This window comes from Dermochelys coriacea, chromosome 1, assembly GCF_009764565.3.
Source record: "Dermochelys coriacea isolate rDerCor1 chromosome 1, rDerCor1.pri.v4, whole genome shotgun sequence".
Taxonomy (NCBI): Eukaryota; Metazoa; Chordata; order Testudines; family Dermochelyidae; genus Dermochelys; species Dermochelys coriacea.
This window is the reverse complement of record NC_050068.2, coordinates 293,280,639-293,303,180: the sequence shown is the minus strand read 5'-3', so window position 1 is coordinate 293,303,180 and position 22,542 is coordinate 293,280,639.

The following is a 22,542-nucleotide window of genomic DNA, read 5'->3' as shown; positions in this document are numbered from 1 at the left end:
CAGCCTGACAGTTCGCCTTTCAGTAGGACCCGTTGTAGTCTCCCCTTTAACCAATTCCTTATCCACCTTTTGATGTTCATTTTGATCCCCATCTTTTCCAATTTAACTAATAATTCCCCATGTGGCACGGTATCAGACGCCTTGCTGAAATCTAGGTAAATTAGATCCACTGCGTTTCCTTTGTCTAAAAAATCTGTTACTTTCTCATAGAAGGAGATCAGGTTGGTTTGGTACGATCTACCTTTTGTAAAACCATGTTGTATTTTGTCCCATTTACCATTGACTTCAATGTCCTTAACTAATTTCTCCTTCAAAATTTTTTCCAGGACCTTGCATACTACAGATGTCAAACTAACTGGCCTGTAGTTACCCGGATCACTTTTTTTTCCTTTCTTAAAAATAGGAACTATATTAGCAATTCTTCAATCATTTGATACAACTCCTGAGTTTACAGATTCATTAAAAATTCTTGCTAATGTGCTTGCAATTTCATGTGCCAATTCCTTTAATATTCTTGGATGAAGATTATCTGGGCCCCCCGATTTAGTCCCATTAAGCTGTTTGAGTTTCGCTTCTACCTCAGATATGGTAATATCTACCTCCATATCCTCATTCCCATTTGTCATGCTACCATTATCCCTAAAATCCTCTTTAGCCCTACTAAAGACTGAGGCAAAGTATTTGTTTAGATATTGGGTCATGCCTAGATTGATGATGCATTGTGCAGGATATTTCAGTAGTGCCATCTTTCAATATCATGCAGTTTCAGGTAGTTGAGAGCAGTTATCAAATCCCCCTTCATTCTTCTCCTCTGCAGACTAAATAATCCCAGTTCCCTCAGCCTCTCCTCATAAATCTTCACCTTCTTAGGATAGGGTGCACCAATGTTATGGGGCCTCTGTGAGGGAGCAGCAAGTGTCTGGTACGCCCTATCATGATGGAGTTCAGTGTAGTGCAATTTTTTTTTATAGGCTACTGGAAAAACCTCCAAAACGGAGCCTTTCTGGATGTCTGCATAGAGCACTGAGGACAAGGATCAAGAATTTCAAAAGGGACTTGTGATTTGGGGTGCTGAGCACCCAGCCTCTTAAAATTAGGTCACTTTAAGGTGTCCAAGCAAGATGCCCACTGGTCAATTTTATTCTTGGCCAAAAATCTATTGGCACCCTAACTGGTCATATGGTAAGGTGGATAGCTGAACAAAATGTCTATGAATAATATGAATAGTTTGCTTTGACCATGTCCAGAGTCTGTGAGTTTTCTTGCAAACGAGTTTAGGGTCAGGAGGACTTTAGAAAAGAGCAAATTTTAGGCAAACATTGAATATTGTTCATAGAAAGTGAAATTCAGACGGCTAAATGTGAGTATTGGCACTGGAAATCTAATGCTAAGAGTTTTGCCTTTTTCCATCATTAGTTTCATACTCTACTCTCATCCACAGCTGATGTGTACCACACAGTGGATGGATGATCAGTTCCATATTGTGCATACATGGTATAGAGGACACTGAAATGAATTACTATGATTGATTGTCTGATTCTGAAATTGCATCATTATTGATTACTACATTTTGCTACTCACACGTATGCTGTTGTATATCTTTTTTGCACTTTGGAACTCCTCTTAATTTAAATCAGAATTTTATCAAGTAAAGTGGATGGAGTACATACTTCACTATAACACATGCAATATATATAAGTTACAACTGCAAACAATGTGTAGTGCTTCTTAATCAAGCAAAAAACAGCCTTATCATAAAACAATATAAATCACAGCAAAGCACCAACTGAGTTTGGTCATTAACTAAAGTAAACAGAAAACTTTTAACCTTCTCTTAAAGGGCCCAATTTTAAAGCCATCACTGAAGCAAAAATCCCATCAGACTTCATCAGAAGTTTTGTCTGAGTAAAGACTGTTGCATTAGTATTTTTTAAAAGTATTTAAGTATAACCATAACAGAAAATACATCTTACTATCAGTCAGTGAAGTTTGATAGTAACAAGGATGATTTTTCTATTAAAAGAGCTTCAGGTTCACATGAAAAATAAGATACTGAACATGAATAATGTCAAACTTTGGGAATGTTCAGGCCCACATCCAAACTTATTGTCTCCATGCACAATTGTGGAAACTGTCATATATTTATTAATTATTATTAAATGTTATCATTATTGTGACACCAACAGGTCCCATGAATTTCTGTTCATTAGATCCCTGCTAAAGAACAGGTGTTTGATCTGATGTATTTAATATGATTCTTGACAAGATTAATAGACGCAAATTTTATTGAATTCCAGTTATAAAGATCAGCCAAAATTTCAATCTATCTTTGCAGCATTAGGAAATTAATTGGCCATTTGCACATTAAGGAAGAAATTAAAGTGAGGAAGATGTGTTCGAATTAACTAAAGCATTGAGAATGAGCATACAGACATGAGGAGACCTTTCAAAATTACTATATTACTTCTCCCACCCTTGATAATGGGCACTATAGATGGGTTCAGAATTTAGAGGTCATTCATTATTTTAAACTGACACAGCCAAATTCCATATCAAAACACCCCTACGTATCTTGTAATTTTGGATTTGGAGCTGGACTCTGAAGCTCTGACCAGCCTGAGAAAGGGGTCAAGTTAAAATTCTTAACATGAATAGTCTCAAACTTTGGAAAGATCCAAATCCAAACATACTGTCTACATGCCCACTTTCCACAATTTAGGAAAATGTCATTTACTAATAAATAATAATGCTGTTGTTGTTGTTGTAATAGTATCTTCATACCCCATTCAGAATCAGAAAAACTTTGTGCTAGGTTCTGTACAACAGCATGCAAAGACACAGCCCCCTTCCTGCAGAATTTATGGTCTTAGAACCATAGAACCCTAGGGTTAGAGGATACTATAAGGGTCATCTAGTCCAACCCCCCTTCCAAGATGCAAGATTTGTCGTATACAAACCATCCAAGACATGGCTGTCCAGCCTCCTCTTGAAAACTTCCAGTGAAGGAGCTGCCACGACACCCTTAGGCAGTTTGTTCCATTGTCCTACTGTTCTTACAGTTAGGAAGGTTTTGCTGCGATTTAATCTAAATCTGCTATGCTGTAATTTGAACCCACTGCCTCTTGTCCTTCCTTCCATGGCAAGAGAGAACAATTTTTCTCTGTCTTTGTATGGCAGCCTTTCAGGTATTTTCCCCCTTAATCTTCTCTTTTTGAAGCTAAAGATACCCAGTTCTTTCAGCCTTTGCTTGTAGAGCTTGCATTCCATCCCTTTCATCATCTTTGTTGCTCGCCTCTGCATCCTTTCCAGTTCCTATACATCCTTTCTATACAGTGGTGACAAAAACTGCACACAGTACTCCAGTTGAGGCCTAACCAGCACCAAGTAGAGTGCTACCACCACCTGCCATGACTTGCACGCTAAGCCTCTGTTAATGCAACCCAAATTGCATTTGCTTTTTTTGCAACAGCAAAATATATTGTTGACTCATATTGAGGTTGTGATCACCATAACTCCCAATTCCTTCTCAGCAGTGCTGCGGCCAAGCCAGTTATCCCCCATTCTGTATTTGTGCATTTGGTTTTTCTTTCCAAACTGTAGCACCTTACAGTTGCCTTTGTTGAATTTCATTTTGTTGCCTATAGCACAGTTCTCCAACTTCTCTAGATCCCTTTGAATTTTAGGTCTATCCTCCAAAGTGTTTACAACCCCCCATCCAGCTTTGTGTCATCTGTAAATTTGATCATTATGCTCTCTGTTCCTACATCCAGGTCATTCATAAAGCTCGTAAATAACACCGAACAGATCCCTATGGAACCTCATTTGAGACCTCCTTCCAATCTGAAATCATTCCATTAATAGTTACTTGCAGTTGTTTAACCAATTATGTATCCATGTAATGGTAGTTCTACCAAGCTTGCATTTCTCCAGCTTACTTATGAGACTGTCATGTGGGGCTGTGTCAAAAGCCTTGCTAAAATCCAGGTATATTTTGTCAACTGCATTCCCCCATTCACCAAATCAATTACCTTGTCAAAGAAGGAAATCCAGCTGGTTTGGCATGATTTGTTCTTAGTAAATACATTCTGGCTGCTAGTGATCACCCCTTCAGCCTCCGGGTATTTGCAAATTGAATGTTTTATACATTGCTGTAGCAGCTTCCCAGTGTATCGAGGTCAGGCTGACTGGTCTATAGTTTCCTGGCTCCTCCTTTCCCCCCTTTTTAAAGATGGGCACTAAGTTAGTCCTTCTCTAGTCTTCTAGGACCTCTCCTGTCATCCTTGAGTTTGCAAATATTATTGTCGGTGACTCTAAGATTTCTTCAGCTAATTCCTTCAGCACACTGGGGTGAAAAGCATTAAGCCCTGTTCACTAGAATTCATTCAAATTAGTCATAAAATTTCTGATATGTTCTTTACTTATCATGAGCTGCATCCCTCTCTCCCCCCGATAGTCTTAGATAACTTCGCTAATTATCCCGTCACATGTTATTTTTTGTGTGAAGACTGAAGCAAAGTAGATGCTGAGCAGCTCAGCATTCTTATCATCTTCCATTACCAGCTCATCCTCTCCACTGAAAATGGACCCACACCACTTCTTAGCCTTGGTCTACACTAGGAGTTGAGGTCGAATTTAGCAGCATTAAATCGATTTAACCCTGCACCCGTTCACACAAAGAAGACCTTTTTTCGACTTAAAGGGCTCTTAAAATCGATTCTCTTACTCCACCCCCAACAAGGGTATTGGCACTGAAATTGGCCTTGCTGGGTCGAATTTGGGGTACTGTGGACAGAATTAGATGGCATTGGCCTCCATGAGCCATCCCAGAGTGCTCCATTGTGACTGCTCTGGACACCACTCTCAACTCAGACGCACTGGCCAGGTAGACAGGAAAAGGCCCGCGAACTTTTGAATTTCAATTTCCTGTTTGGCCAGCATGGCAAGCTGCAGGTGACCATGCAGAGCTCATCAGCAGAGGGGACCATGATGGAGTCCCAGAATCGCAAAAGAGCTCCAGCATGGACCGAACGGGAGGTACGGGATGTGATCGCTGTATGGGGTGAGAAATCCGTGCTATCAGAACTACGTTTCAGTTTTCGAAATGCCAAAACATTTGTCAAAATCTCCTAGGGCAAGAAGGACAGAGGCCATAACAGGAACCCAAAGCAGTGCCGTGTGAAACTAAAGGAGCTGAGGCAAGCCTACCAGAAAAACAGAGGGGCAAATGGCCACTCCATGTCAGAGCCCAAAACATTTCGCTTCTATGATGAGGTGCATGCCATTTTAGGGGGTTCAACCACCACTACCCCAGCCGTGTTGTTTGACTCCTTCAATGGAGATGGAGGCAACAGGGAATCAGGTGTTGGGGACGAGGAAGATGATGATGATGTGGTTGTAGATAGCTCACAGCAAGCAAGCAGAGAAACCGGTTTTCCCGACAGCCAGGAACTGTTTCTCACCCTGGACCTGGAGCCAGTACCCCCCCGCCCCGAACCCACCCAAGGCTGCCTCCCGGACCCACCAGGCAGAGAAGGGACCTCTGGTGAGTGTACCTTTTAAAATACTATACATGGTTTAAAAGCAAGCATATTTAATGATTAATTTGCCCTGGCATTCGCGGCTCTCCTGGATGTACTCCCAAAGCCTTCGCAAAAGGTTTCTGGGGAGGGCAGCCTTATTCCATCCACGATGGTAGGACACTTTACCACTCCAGGCCAGTAACACGTACTCGGGAATCATTGTAGAACAAAGCATTGCAGTGTATGTTTGCTGGCATCAAACAACATCCGTTCTTTATCTCTCTGTGTTATCCTCAGGAGAGTGATATCATTCATGGTCACCTGGTTGAAATAGGATGCTTTTCTTAAGGGGACATTCAGAAGTGCCCGCTCCTGCTGGGCTGTTTGCCTGTGGCTGAACAGAAATGTTCCCCGCTGTTAGCCACGGGGAGCGGAGAGGGGCTAGCCACGTGGTGGGGGGAGGCAAAATGCGACCTTGGAACGAAAGCACATGTGCTATGTATGTAATGTTAACAGCAAGGTTTACCGTGAAAGAGTGTACCCACTGTTCTATAAAATGTCTTTTTAAATACCACTGTCCCTTTTTTTTCCCTCCATCAGCTGCATGTGTTTCAAGGATCACAGGATCTTCTCCTTCCCAGAGGCTAGCGAAGATCAGAAGGCAAAAAAACCGCACTGGTGATGAAATGTTCTCTGAGCTCATGCTGTCCTCCCACACTGACAGAGCACAGATGAATGCGTGGAGGCAGACAATATCAGAGTGCAGGAAAGCACAAAATGACCGGGAGGAGAGGTGGCGAGCTGAAGAGAGTAAGTGGCAGGCTGAAGAGAGGGCTGAAGTTGAAAGGTGGTGGCAGCATGATGAGAGGAGGCAGGATCAATGCTGAGGCTGCTGGAGGATCAAACTAATATGCTCCAGCATATGGTTGATCTCCATGTAAGGCAGCTGGAGCACAGACCGCCGCTACAGCCCCTGTGTAACCAACCGCCCTCCTCCCCAAGTTCGATAGCCTCCTCACCAGACGCCAAAGAATGCGGTGGGGGGGCATCCGGCCACCCAGCCACTCCACCCCAGAGGATTGCCCAAGCAATAGAAGGCTGGCATTCAATAAGTTTTAAACTTTTAAAATGCTGTGTGGCCTTGTCCTTCCCTCCTCCACCACCCATCTCAATGCTTCTCTCCTCCACCACCCCTTCTGGGCTACCTTGGTAGTTATCCCCCTATTTGTGTGATGAATTAATAAAGAATGCATGAATGTGAAGCAACAATGACTTTATTGCCTCTGCAAGCGGTGATCGAAGGGAGGTGGGGAGGGTGGTTAGCTTACAGGTAAGTAGAGTGAACCAAGGGGCGGGGGGGTTTCCATCAAGGAGAAACAAACAGAACTTTCACACCATAGCCTGGCCAGTCATGAAACTGGTTTTCAAAGCTTCTCTGATGCGCACCATGCCCTCCTGTGCTCTTCTAACAGTCCTGGTGTCTGGCTGTGTGTAACCAGCAGCCAGGCGATTTGCCTCAACCTCCCACCCCACCATAAACGTCTCCCCCTTACTCTCACAGATATCGTTGCGTGCACAGAAAGCAGTAATAACAGTGGAAATATTGGTTTCACTGAGGTCAAACCGAGTCAGTAAACTGTGCCAGTGTGCTTTTAAACATCCAAATGCACATTCTACCACCATTCTGCACTTGCTCAGCCTGTAGTTGAATAGCTCCTGACTACTGTCCAGCCTGCCTGTGTATGGCTTCATGAGCCATGGCATTAAGGGGTAGGCTGGGTCCCCAAGGATAACTATAGGCATTTCAACATCCCCAATGGTTATTTTCTGGTGTGGAAATAAAGTCCCTTCCTGCAGCTTTTGAAACAGACCTGAGTTCCTGAAGATGCGAGCGTCATGTACCTTTCCCAGCCATCCCACGTTGATGTTGGTGAAATGTCCCTTGTGATCCACCAGTGATTGCAGCACTATTGAAAAGTACCCCGTGTGGTTTATGTACTCACCGGCCTGGTGCTCTTGTGCCAAAATAGGGATATGGGTTCCGTCTATGGCCCCACCACAGTTAGGGTGCAGCAAAACCATCCACTATGACCTGCACATTTCCCAGGGTCACTACCCTTCATATCAGCAGATCTTTGATTGTGTTGGCTACTTGCATCACAGCGGCCCCCACAGTAGATTTGCCCACTCCAAACTGATTCCTGGCTGAGCGGTAGCTGTCTGGCATTGCAAGCTTCCACAGGGCCACTCGCTTCTCAACTGTGAGGGCTGCTCTTATCTTGGTATTCATGCGCTTCAGGGCAGGGGAATGCAAGTCACAAAGTTCCATGAAAGTGCCCTTATGCATGCGAAAGTTTCGCAGCCACTGGGAATTGTCCCAGACCTGCAACACTACGTGGTCCCACCAGTCTGTGCTTGTTTCCCGAGCCCAGAATTGGCGTTCCACTGCATGAACTTGCTCCATTAGCACCATGATGCCCACATTGCCAGGGCCCGCGCTTTGAGAGAAGTCTGTGTCCATGTCCTCATCACTCTTGTCACTGCGCTGACGTCGCCTACTCGCCCAGTTTTGCTTTGCCAGGTTCTGGTGCTGCATATACAGCTGGACAATGCGTGTGGTGTTTAATGTGCTCCTAATTGCCAAAGTGATCTGAGCGGGCTCCATGCTTGCCGTGGTATGGCATCTGCACAGAAAAAAGACGAAAAACAATTGTCTGCCATTGCCCTGACGGAGGGAGGGGCGACTGACGACATGGCTTATAGGGTTGGCTTACAGGGAATTAAGATCAACAAAGGGGGTGGCTTTGCGAGAAACTGAATGGCCCCCTCAAGGATAGAACTGAAAACCTCAAGGACAGAACTCAAAACTGGTTTTATCAGGCTGTTGATTTCACGGAGGGAGGGAGGAGAAAATGAATACAAAACAAATCTGGTCTATTTCTTGTTTTGAGCCACTTCATCTATCTTTATACATCTTGCTGGCAGCAGACTGTGCAGTACGACCGCTAGCCATCGTCATCTCCTGGGTGCTAGGTAAGAGATGGTGCAGTATGACTACTGGCCATCATCTTCTGCTGGCTGCTGATTAAAAGACAGTGCACTGCCGGTAGGACTCAATCGCCATAAGACGAAACTTAAAAGGGAAATGACCTGGCTGAGTCACTCTCATGTTTGCCCAGGCGCCCCGACCTCATCAAGGTCGGTTAAAAGAGCACTCAGGACTACGTTGACGACGGCTACCAGTCATACTGCACTGTCTGCTGCCAAAAGGCAATAAACTGCTGCTGTGTAGCAATGCAGTACATGTCTGCCAGCACCCAGGAGACATATGGTGACGGTTAGCTGAGTGGGCTCCATGCTTGCCGTGGCATGGCATCTGCACAGGTAACTCAAGAAAAAAGGCGCAAAAGGTTGTCTGCCCTTGCTTTCACAGAAGGAGGGAGGGAAAGGGGGCCTGACGATATGTACTCAGAACCACCCGCGACAATGTTTTAGCCCCATTAGGCACTGGGATTTCTAACCAGAATTCAAATGGGCAGCGGAGACTGTGGGAACTGTGGGATAGCTACCCACAGTGCAACACTCCGGAAGTCGATGGTTGCCTCAGTACTTTGGACACACTCCGCCGACTACATGCACTTAGAGCATTTATGTGGGGACACACACAATCGACTGTATAAAAATGCTTTCTACAAACCGACTTCTATAAATTTGACCTAATTTCGTAGTGTAGACATACCCTTAAAATCTAATATAGGTGTGTAATTACAAGTAAGAGACAAATTGTTTTTAAAAGACCTGACATTTAACAAAGCAGCTGATGCATGATAAACTGCTCACAAGAATTGCCAGCAGGAGACTTCACACACAATAACTGCTTTAGAACACAGTGATTAATACTTATCATAAGGGAAAACAATGTGCCATCATTTCTTACTAAGAACATAAAAGAGCTGCTTGGGTCACCAGGAGCAGTGACATGAACATGGCCATACTTGCAGTTGCTTTGCGATGCCCAGATCACTGATGAACATGACTGGCTCAAATGATAGGTAATAAATAATAATCAAAGGTCACAAAAGTTTCAACATAGCAAATGAATAATCAGAAGCTCACTACAATGATTGCAATAATTAAAATACAAGTGACAATTGGAATTAGACAAAACAGAAAGATCCTAAAGCCTCAGAAATTTGCCCCAGTTCTCTAGAGTATTAGGATTGCTTTATGCCTCTGTGGCAAAATAGCCCTAAAATCAGCTCCTTGATAATTCCTCAGAGAGAATCTTTGGCCAGAGTACGGTCAGTGCAGCAGCTTTTACAGCACCTGACGTAGGAGATATGCTCTGGGTGACCCTATATCTTTCTAATTTCCAACACTGGAATAGCCCCCTGAGGGCTGTGAAAAACAGAGTAGTCCAAGATGAGATCCAAATTGGGGTAACCCAATGCTGGCTTTAAGACACTTCTTGCTCCCTAACCTTCCAAAACTGTGCCAAGCACAGTTCAGCTCACACACAAAAACTTGAGTTGCTACATTTTATTATTTCCTTGGACTTTTAAGTTCTATAATACTTATATAGCCTCTCTTACCATAGTATCTGAAGCACCTCACAGTCTTTAACATATTTAACCTCACAACATCTATGTGAGGTAGGGAAGTATTATTAACCCCATTTTACAGACAGCTTAAGTGACTTTCCCAAAGTCACACAGTCTTTAGCAGAACAAACATTTAAAGCTTGATCTTCCAAGTCCCAAGCAAGTGTCCTAACCACTGGACCATCCTTCCTCTCTTTTTCCCTTCTGTAGGGAAGCTGTGCCTCACTACAAGTCCGTCTCCAGTATCCATCTGCTGCTGTACCATCACCAGATATCATAAGTTAAAACAGTTCTTTCTTTCAGAATTTGCAGCCTAGAAACGAAAGCAAGACTAATTTTCAAACTTAATTAGATTATATGAATAAAACCCTTGCAGATTCTTTTTCTAGGTTTATTGATGTGTTTGTCTGACCTTAGTAGGTCCATATTATCTTGATTTTTCAATTGTAATTAAATGTACTGGTTGTATATTTTATTTTTTATTACAAAGGCAGTTGAATGTACATTAAATTTCAATTTAATTAATTGAAGTTTCATTATAATGGACTTTTGAGGCTGAAATGTATTTAGACCAAGTACTCCAATCAGACATCAAAACATATACAAATCAAAGTAATTAGATCGATGAAACAGCAGAACAATATTGAATCAAAAAGATATTTAAGTCCTAAACAATGGGAAACATGCATTAAAATCTCAACTGTCTAGCAGTCACATAACTCTGGGTCTGATGGAATGCCCATTCAAGTCAATAGGAGTCCTGGATCAGGCCCTCTTTGCATAGGCACCACATAGGCTACACCTAAACTACAAACTAGGAGTGTGATTCTGCTGCTCCAATACACATGATAGTACTAGGTCTTATTGAGCTATTGACCAGTTTCAAGCAGGTTTGTCCTTGGCACAGCTCAGCGTTGCCTCCACTGCCACCACCTAGGCTTCTGTGGTTACACTGCTGTTTATACTCATGCTAGCTTGAGGAGAGCTAGCCTGAGTATGTGTACACAAGCAGGGGAATCATATCCCTACCATGCAGTGTAGACATAGCTATACAGTGATTGCACACAAGAGGGTTTTTACCATACCAGTGTAAAACTGCTTTCCTGTATATAAAATGGACAATATTGCTGATGAACATGGTAATTTCTCTAAAAATGGAGGAAACTTTAGATGATCACTGTATATACCAAATCATGCACATATTACAACTGAAAAACAACATTTGAAAGAATGTTATGGTCACAAGAAGAAGCACTCAAAAGTTAAGAAATGCCCGAATTAAGATTGCCCAGGCAACCTTAATTTGGCACCCTTGTTTGTATTCATTATGATGCAGTCTTCAATTACATGATCACGTACTATTTTTACCTCAGGGTCTCATTCAGCAAACGGGTAGTTATCTGCCCTTCCCCTCCTCTTCCCCTCCCCTCATCCTAGCTTCTGCTTCCCTCCCTCTCTGCTTCTGTCCAACCCATAACTCCAGCCCCCAGCCCCTCTGCTCTTATACAGACCCATATTCCCTTACTACCACCCTCTTCCTCCTTTGCACCTATATATTCTACAACATCTGCTCATATCTACCCCACCCTACAAGCTCCTGTCCTTCCTCCCCACCCTGCGGTTTCTGCAGATGCACCGTATTCCCTCTCTGATTGATCACCTCTCTGCACTCCAGTCTGGTAGCTTCCTCCTCCTCCACAATACCTGAGCTTCAGCAGGAGGGCACATGAGAGACAGTCTCCCTATTCTGACTTGCCACCTTGGACTGCAGCAATTGTCCTCCGCCACCACAACTCTTGACTGCAGTATGCTCAATGCAGATGAAATCTTCAGAGAATGTAGCTGCTGTATTCTAACAAACCTCCCCTGAGCATATGCAAACTGAAACTTTTCAAAAGTTTATAACTTGATCATATTTGGGTTCACTTTTCACAGGTGTGGCAAAAGGCACATCCCCAACACCAAGAAGAACCCTCTGCCAAATTTCAAGTCTGTACTCCAAAGTAGGGAGACATTAAACTTTATTCATGAAACTGTTATCATATTTTTTAACATTTTATTCCAATCACATTCTCAGAAAAGGCTCAAATAGTAAGCATCTGGTAAAGTTATAAATAATCTTTATTTGGAAGTGTTAGTGACTAACTACAGGCAGCACCCAGCTCCACCTATATTACTAAACATAACAGATACAATAAATGTAGCACTAAATTGTCTCCTACAGATGGGAATAAACTATTTCTTCAAAAATAATCTGAATGGATGTTGTTCCTCTCATTTATTGCAACTGGTGAAAAAGTTCTATTAGCATCCCTTTCAAACTACTCTGTTAATAACTCTGAAAGTCTAACATGATGGCAATTCAACTTTACTCAACAGACTAAGATGTCATCTGTACTAGTCACTGTCCACTGCCTTGCATTCATTTTTCTTATACACCTGTTGTCAAATTTTCTCTTTTCTTCTCTCTTTTTATCATCCTCCATTCCTGTCTCCTTTCTTCTTGCTGTTTCCTAAAATAATCATCAGGCACTCACTTAAGATTTCAGTAGGACTATTGATATAAATGACACCTAGGATGAGTTGCAGAGTCTAGTGGTTAAGTAATCCACCAAATCATAGTAATGAACACATAGGAGAAAATCATCAGGTGGTATACATTGGCATAGCTCAACTGATGTCAAAGCTGAAGATCCAGGCCTATATGCCATTAATTATAATCATTTCATTGATTGTTAATTGAAAGCCACTTTACAAGAGTTAGCATATGAAAGTTCAAGAGACGTAGATAATATGTTGTGCACTTCTTGTTCAATCTTTGCTGGATTACACAATTAAATTATTGAATATATTACAGTTTGTGGACATGGCCCATAGTGAAGACTGGAGTGGAAAACACCATAAGCATGTAAAAGAGTGTTGTGCAAATTAGCAAGAAGATTTAGAATTACTGTGGGTGGAGTGTATCAGAACAACCTCAGAAATCTCAGGCTCTCAGGACTTCCAAACATTTGTGCAGCAGCAGCAGTTACCCTGTTGGGTGCTGAAAAATATTGATTTTTCCAGGGGGAAGGTCAAAAGTTGAAACAGCAGAAAAACATTTTTTAACAACTGACTGAACTTTTTAAACAGCAAAACATAAAAAGGTCTCTGGCACCTGAAATCAGTTAATGGTTTTATGACAGTGATAAAATCACTTCAGGTGTTTCTGAAGCAACAGCTTTGAAAGCAATAAAGTTCTGGTGTGAATAAGACCCATCAAAAATAAATCAAACCTAGTTTTCCCTGTGCCACAGGAAGTGCGTGTAATAGAAAGTTATTAAGACCAAAGCTATGTTCAGACATTGCCTCAGAACACTCTCCAGTTGCCCATGTATTCCCTGATCAATCAACTGTAGGCCTCACTTTATCTTGCCAGACCTGATAAGAGTCACCATCTGACTACAGATTATGGATAAATTTGGGTTAAAAGTTTTGATTTCTACCCTATTAAATGATTTTGACATTCTGTTCAACATCAAGACAGACATGAAACTGTTGTTAAAAACCTATATGTTCTGGAAAAGAATTTTGGAATCAATATAAGGATCTGGCCTGATATCCAGGTGAGTGGGTACCTGAAAATTAACAAATGGGTTTGAATCATCAGCCATGTAATGGTTCGAGTAATGACAAAATAGTCAGCCATGGCATGTAAATGAGACAGAAATATGATTTGGACCCATTTAATTACAAGACTGTGTTCAAAATGTCCTTAATCAGGCAGAAAGGGTGTAAGCAGACAGGAGAGAGGGCATGGTTTATGAAAATAGGGGTGCACCCACTCTTTCTGGCAGTAATGTTTCACCAGCGGAGTGTAATGGGTTCCAGGATAACTAAGTAAAGTGGACCAGTTTCTGCTCTGCTAATATAGCAGTATAAACCTGAAGTAATTCTACTGGGTAACTCAAAGCACAACATGGGCCAGTCTCTAAATTAAGGAAGCAACTCCTACACTCACCTGAGACTAATGCTCATATAGCCCTACATTCCACACATGGATGAAATATCTGCACCAGCTCAAACACCCAGATTGGCCATTGGAACAATGTCTCAACAGCCAATACAAAAACATGATATAGTGTGACATAGAAAGTTGGCAAATGTGCCCACTCTTCCTATAAGAGGAGCAGCTAATTTAGCATGTTAACTAAGTTATCCATTGTGGTGACCAGCAGCATGTCTCCCTTGTCTTGTATGCTCTTTTGGGCTTCATAATTGTCCCAGTGTAGGTGACATTGTTCTTGCACATCTGCACAGCAGTCACTGGCTAATGCTGAGGAATGCCCTAAGTGCATACACACTATGCCTTTGAAGTGTGGACAGTTTTTAGAGTCAGGTCTCAGCCTCCACTCATGAATGCACCAGTACTGCACTTAGCTTGTTCGACACCATTGATGTCAATGAATACCACTGACATTGCAAGAGATGTCTAATTTACCCATAGAAATGCACTTTACTCTCAGTTTTCACACCAGGAACTGTCTCCATATAACTAAATATAAAGCAATCACCCTGTAGTCACAGTATTTTAAAACTACTTTTAAAGATGTGGTTCCAAAAAAGTATTTTTATCGGGAAGAATTTAGCACAAGCTTTTTGAATGTCAGCTGGATGAAAAACTCCTTGTGTGCATGCAGATAAATCTGCATCTGCAAAAATATTTCATGCACACTGGAAACTGCTTATGGGAAATAAAAAATAAATACCAGTAAATTAGGAGAACAGAATTCATAGTTCATCAGCAAAAACCTGTGATGAACACAGTACCACTGATATATTGTATGTGCACAGGACTGTTCAGATAAATCAGTAATATTCAGACTCAGTGGGAGTCTGAAAAACAGAGAGGATGCTTGTTAAAGGATTTGCACTGTCTATTTGAAATGCATAAGAAGTTCGTGTCATCTACTCAGCAGATCCTTATTTAGAGACAGGCCTGCCAGCTTGGGCTCAGTATGTCAGGCTGCATCAGTGTGTTCACAAAAGTGATTTATTTTGGCAGCATGAATGTCTAATTAGATGCATAGCTTACAGTTTTTAACAGAGAAGAACCTAACCAAGTGAAAAGCTGAAAGGAGATTTATTACTTGTTACCAGTGTTTGCTTACATGTTCCATTGTTTTGTCTTCAAACTGCATTATTTTTCTGGCCCTCATTCCACCTGTCTTATCAAAGCTACAATATGAACATTAAATTACTGAACTCTTACCCTGTTGGAGATATATATGTATATAATATATATATATCAATATATATATATAAACAAAAAACAACACTGCACAACCTCTGTACTCCAAAACTTCAAATTGATGACTTTTTCAATATGAATTAAGTGTTAGACACATTACACATTCACCTATAAGCATCATTATTACTATCACACACTATAAACTAAAACACACACAAAAAACTATATTAAAACATTATTAGGGTAGCAAATCAAGCACTAATAGTTAGCAAGTGCAAGAATTAAGGTTGCCTGTGCAAGCTTAATTCAGCCCCCTTCTGTGTATGCATTATGATACAATCCTTAATTAATAATCACATACTATTTTCCCACAGGACCCTTGCCTCATCAAATGCACAGAATGGGCAATGCTTAATGAGCAGCTATTCAGTATTTTGTTTTTCTTCTCATTGTTCAATGTGTGGCCCCAGACTTTATTTACCATTCAAACCCTGTCCTGAAGACAGAATTACTAAATTTCTCATGTCCATTCTTATGGCACTCATCACTATGCTATCTGAGTGCTTCATAAACATTAATGAATTTCTTTTCACAAATCCCTGTAAAGTAAAGGGATGGTATTATCACTATTTTACAGATGAGGGACTGAGGCATACGGAGATTAAGGTCAAAAGTTTCCACTAATTATGGGTGCTCAATTTGAGATAACTAGGACCGGCTTTTTTGAAGTATGTCATATGTTCAAAGCACAGCTCCAGGTGACTTCAGTTGCAGCTGTGAGTGGTCTGAACTTCTGCAAATCAGACCTCAGGATACTACATTGCACACCCAGAAAATTAGGGATACAGTATTTGTGACACCAGAGAAAAGTTTGGTTTAAGAGAATTCTTAGCATCACATATTTCAGAGTAGCAGCCGTTTTAGTCTGTATTCGCAAAAAGAAAAGGAGTACTTGTGGCATCTTAGAGACTAACAAATTTATTTGAGCATAAGTTTTCGTGAGCTAGTGAGCTGTAGCTCACGAAAGCTTATGCTCAAATAAATTTGTTAGTCTCTAAGGTGCCACAAGTACTCCTTTTCTTTTAGCATCACATAGAAACTCTGTAGCAGAGGCATGGATAGAATCTAATACTCTAGGGCAGCATTCAACTGCATAAACCAGGAAATTGTCCTTTCTCTTCCTGCAAGCCCCTACATCATCCACTACACACCTTCCAATTTCTGCAACAAATGAAGCTAGGATTCTACAGATAACAGCCTCCTTTACTACACAGCCCTGACTCATCCTCAGAACATTATCAATTACCCCCTTACCAGAACTTCCCTCTTCCCTCTCACTGCCTAGTACCTGCCATGGATCAGATATTTCACAGCATCAGGAGGTGCTGGGAGGGAGGGGAGAGGAGGAAGGGTGTAGCACGCTCGCGGGAAGGGGTGGAACTTGGCTGGGAAGAGGCAAGGCGGGGGCAGGGCGAGGATGGGAAGAAGCAGGGCGGGGTTGGGGTGTTAGGGGAAGGGGTGGAATGGGGTTGGGGCCTGGGCGGAGCTGGGGAGAGCACCCCTCAGCAGATTAGCAACTCAGCACCCTATGTCCCAGACCCCGCACCTGCCCTAGGGAGGGTCCTGATTAACAATGTTCTATAAGTAAGTCTTTTGTGTCTAATTTCCTTGTTTGTTTGTTTTATAAATAACTATCTGAAAAACAGAAAATCTATCACATGGCACCATATGGACGTGATTCACGAGCAGGATTGGAAGCTTTAGATTCACTTCAAAAACTAACTTGAACTAATGGAGTAATGGATAGCAGTAGTAGGTTGTCATCTTCTGTGTAGACCCACACTAGAAGGGGTTGCCAGTGGGTTTCACAGATATTTGTTGACAGAAGAGGAATGCTGAAAACAGCATCTTATTATGGGAAGTGTCAGGCAACCTTAATAATAACAGGCAGTGATATATAACTACAATAGAAAAAGTTAATTATCTCCTCTCTTACTTGAGGAACATGCAGACTAAAGGGGATGGGATTTATCTTTTAATCCTTACTCACACAAGTAGCCCCTACTCTTGTGACAAATCCTGTTCTTTAAAGTTCCCTTAATCCTATCCCTTTCATTAAGAACATTTGGTATACTTTTCTTGTGGATTGTATAAAGTGAGTTAAAGTGGAGTTTAGTATAGCATATAGATGCTTTCCAGAGTTGCACTATGAACTGACTAAAAAAAAATTTTAGCAACATACAATGATACAAAATTTAAGATACAGTATTTGAATCTCAAACTGCATATGCAAATCAATGCACATATAACAGTGCATTTTTTGAATGTGTGCCATTCATTTATTTGAATATGTAATCACTTACAGATCCTTTCTTTGTTTTGGTGCTGGTGGTGTTTTGTTTTAGAATAAAAAACCCATCTAAATCAAGGGAATCAAATGCAAAATAAACTATAATGCAATCATAGGCTTGAGATTTTCAACACATAAAAATTGGAAAGTCTATTATACTTCTCAAGCAGCCAAACTCTGCTACATATAGATGCTAAAACATAAAACTTAACAACATATTCAATACAAAATTTTACACATGAGCAAGGGAGTCTGAGTTACAATAGCTGTGGGAACCTTAACTTTGGAATTTTCTGATTTAAGGGCGTTTAAAATTTAAACTATAGCAGTGCACTCCTGCAGTGTTTGGCACTTGAGATTTAAAACCTGTAGATCAACATATGAAAAAAATATTGGAAAAACTAAAAACAAGGATCCCAATATTCAGCTTGTATAAATCAGTGTAGTTGCACTGAAGCTATGCAGATTTACACCAGCCAGCCTTTAAAATAAATATGCAAACCTCTGCAATCTGTCAACCTCGAGGAGCTAAATAGTTCTGGGATTTGGTAACAGAACACCGCGCCTCTTCTCTCTATGCTACTAGTGTGATAGCAGGTTGAAAATTTTCCTTATTCCACAGCTATTCATTAATTATGTGAAATGAGTTGGAGGTATCAGTCTAGGTTCTATTAACAGGTATCCAGATCACAAAAATTGACATAGTATTTTGCATTGATTGGCCCACTTTTTTGCTTGCAATTTCCTAAGAGTGGCCAAAGAATGAATGGCCATGGAGGTTAAACTACTATCTATTATCAGAGGTGCAATCACCAGGTCATATCTGAGGCACCATTACAGAGCAATATGGAGAAGTTTGGTTTATTACTACTCATGCTGTACCTATTGGGGGAACAGACACATTGAGGTGGATGTTCCAGCACCTTTCAGAAGTTCTAAAGTCACTTTATAAAATGGCAAATTAAAGGTTCAGTAAATGGTGTCTTTAACCTGTGTGCACTTCACCATCAAGCAATTGTATCTCATAGACAATGGACCTCCACATATTTAAGGATGGTTGGCACTTTTCAAGCGTTAAGTGAAACATCAGTAATGCCTTTCAGTAGTGGAACCAAAGCTACTCCGCTTACCTTACACAATGAAGATAGAACAGAACCATGAACGCTGGACCTAAAGAAATCCAGAAGAACATAGACATCGTCAGAAGAGAAATCAGAAGCATCCAATGGATAACAGTCCATTGGGAGCCCACAGATCTGTCAGTGTCCAGCCTTGAGTTAATCTATCTTCTTCATAAAGATTCATTAATTCATTAATTCATCAATCTTCATTAATCACAGTGATCCATTGACAGAACTACCATTGAGCAGAGGTAGTCTAGAGTAATTAGACTGTGGATAACCTGAAAGAGTTCAATTACATGGTTCCATGTGGTGTCTGTGCCTGGTTGATAAGTAACATTTCTTGGCTTCAGTCATAGCTCTTTTCTGAGCCCACAAATTCCCTTTAAAAAAAAGATCTGAGTCAGGGTAGCTTCTCAGCAATCTCCTATCTGATCTATGGCACAGATGGTTAAATTCCCAGAGCTCATCACTAAATCACAGTGGCCTCTAGGCACTAGAGACAGGCAGGATAAGCTCCTCTAATAGCTGTCAATGAAAAGGAAACCCAGTTATATCTCAAATGAAGTTTGGTAAAAACTCTCCAAAATTCATAATTCTCTGAGGTCTTGATGAAATAACTTAGTCCAGTACTGATATGGAATATGGATTATGGAATAGTTACCGTGTATCAATCAGATAAGGTGATAATTAGATTTCTCAGGGCTGGAGGTAATCTCAATTTCTGAATTATCCAACCAAACTCCACAGATGAGATTGAACATGTGATTGGCCCTGAGGTAGTTCTCCTCATACTTTGGAGATTAGGGAGTCTATCACTTACAGACAGTCCCATGTCAGCCCACTCCAGCCAACTCCAGCACGTACACTTATATCTCTAAGGACAACAGTCTGCATACACTCAATCAATAACTAATATACCAGCTTGATTTTTTAGCAGTGTACCACTCCCCTTAATCCTGGTAGACGGTCTCCCATCAAAACCATAAACTTCTGGTCCATAAGCACAAGTATGCTCGAACAAATTCAGCTGTGAAACTAGTCACCTTATGCACATCAAGAATGATAAAAAAATAATCAGAGCTGTACCCAGCCTCTTTGTCTGAAAGAGCCTGATGGATTTCTGAGTACCTGGCTGGAATCAGTTTATGCCAGAACTGAGCTTGCAGCAGCATCTGACAAGATCTCATTGTCACCTTGGAAGAGTTTCACCCAACCTGCCACATGTCACTGCTGTCACCAGGTGGCTGGCCGATGTAAATTAAATAGGTCCAGCTCCACTGTGACAGAACAGTTGCTTCCAGTGTGACCAAATAAGAGGGTGGGGCAGGGAGAATCTGCAATGAGGGGGGACGTAATGAATTGGAAGAGGCCTGGCGAGTGAGGCCTGGGAGCACAGACTGATGAAGACAGTGAGAATTGCCTGGGAAAGACACAGTCTGCAGAGAGCAGAAAGCAGAGAGGCCAGCTTGTGTGCCTTCCTGAGCTGAAGAGCCAGTGCCAGGAGGCCAAAGAGAGCTGAGTCATGGGACTGTGTTTGTTTTCACAGAAGAGTCAAGAGACTGGTCATTCCACCTAGAGTGACTCTTCTGTCCAAACAAACACAGTGGATGGCCTGGAGAGTGGGGCCATGTAGCAAGGGCAGAAAACAGCTGGGAACCAGGAGCTGTTGGATTCATGGGTGAGTGACTTTGTGTGGTGTCCTTGGAGAGGAGAAGGAAACATCACGGTACCTTTCTATGTTTTACTGTGGGAATTGGGAAAATGGTTTACCAGGAGCATTCTGTGAACTATTATATGTGTATCTTAATAAGTTATGCCCCGAGGAGAGAGAGATTGTGACCTTTTAATGGCCAGACTGAGGGGAAACTGAGACAAGCATACCTGTTTGTTCCACAGCCTGCTGCAGGAGTGTGCTTCATTCAGGACCACCCTATGACACTGAAATTCGACAACAAAATTGTGAAGCATGTTGGCTTTATTCATTTATTCTGGCATTATCTAACTGAAATTTCAATTCCAAGGAATCAAAGTTATCTATTACACCTTGGCTACACATCCTAAGCAGATTAGCTGATGGAATCTTAAGACAGGTGACTTTTGTCATTTGCAGAGAGTTGCCCTGACATGTATCTTCCAGCATGCTGTCTCATCTCAATTGTCCACCTAATTTATCCATGTACATCCACCTTCAAAGGAGTCATCTTCCCTATACACCCACACTAAACAATAAAAAGTGGGAAGTCCAACTCCTCTACCACCAAGTCAAGTCAAACGGAGCACACAAAACAGATCAAAAACAAAGCAGAAGAAAGAAACTCTCACTTCCCTGCACTTCCAGCCAAAAGCCAAACCAAGAAATGAAATTTCTCACTTCCTTTCACACTGCAGACAAACCAAACCAAAAAGAGAAGAGTTAAAGATAGTTTTCATGAAGCTAAATGAGTTTGTAAACAAAAATTCAGAAAGTCTTGTTTTATTACCTCCTATTTTCAGCTATTCACCACAAAAAAATCCATGTACATATATTTTATGAAAAACTGAATAGAATTACTGGAGCCATCACTTAAAGATCAGGCTTTTTTTGGTAACTTGCATTCACATAAAAGAGGAAAATTTTATTAGTATTTACCATCTTCCATTAAAATAAAATAAATTCTCCCATTATAGGCTGGCTCAGTTGCCCAACAAGCCATGTATCTCACTACCATGCAGGAAACAGGGACAAAAATACTTGATAATTTGCTCATTAAGCAGATAGATATTAGAAGCAGCATGGAAATATTTTTTTCAGGGCTGGTAAGAAGGCAGGGAATGTTTTGCAGTGCTAAGATCATTTCTAATTTCTGCCAAATTGGAGAAAAGATGTACTCCAAAAGAAACTTACACCAACATTTCCAAGCTTAGGTACATAGAGGTAGGCACCTAAATCCATATATGGTCACAGATAAAAGTGGCCTGGTTTTCAAAGATGCTGAACACCATAAAAACTCCCACTGGAGTCAGTGGACATGCTCAGCATCTCTTAAAATTTGTCCACTTTTATTAAGTTAGCTAAATATAGAATTGAGACCTACTTTAGAAGCCCAATTTTGTAAATGGATGGTTTTTCTGGAGGGTCATTGCTGTTTCTTTTCTGGCTTGGAAAATTACTCTCTGTGTAAGCAGAAGCAGATTACAGAAATAAAATGTAGCCTGTCATGAACATATAAGACTAAAGCCTCCAGGAGAAGTTCAGAAGTAATGTGTAAATTAGTCTTCCTTGCACTCAGTTAGGCTCTTTTTAGAACTACTTAGATGTCTAATGGAGTCTAAACTGATTAAAATTGCACACTGATGACCTAGCAGCCTTACACCTTTTTCCACCTCTTAAAGAGAGTTATGTGGAGGACAGAAGTTCCATTTCACAAGGGATTTTGAGATTTCAAAATCTGTCTTAGTTCTGAATTGGAACAAATCCCCAAAAATTCAAAATTCTCCTCAAAGGAATATTCAAAAACATTTTTATCATTTCAGGTCAATCAAAAGATTTCATTTTATTTTCACATTTTTATTGTGTATTATATTATAATATATATTCTTACCCCTTTATTGGCCCAGGCCATTAGGCAAAACTTCAGGATGTAGTAGGTTGTTCCAGTTGGAAGTAGAAACTGAGTCTGGTATTTTCTTTGTTTATTTACAAGGAGTGTACAAAATCCAGTGTCTCCAAATGCAGAGG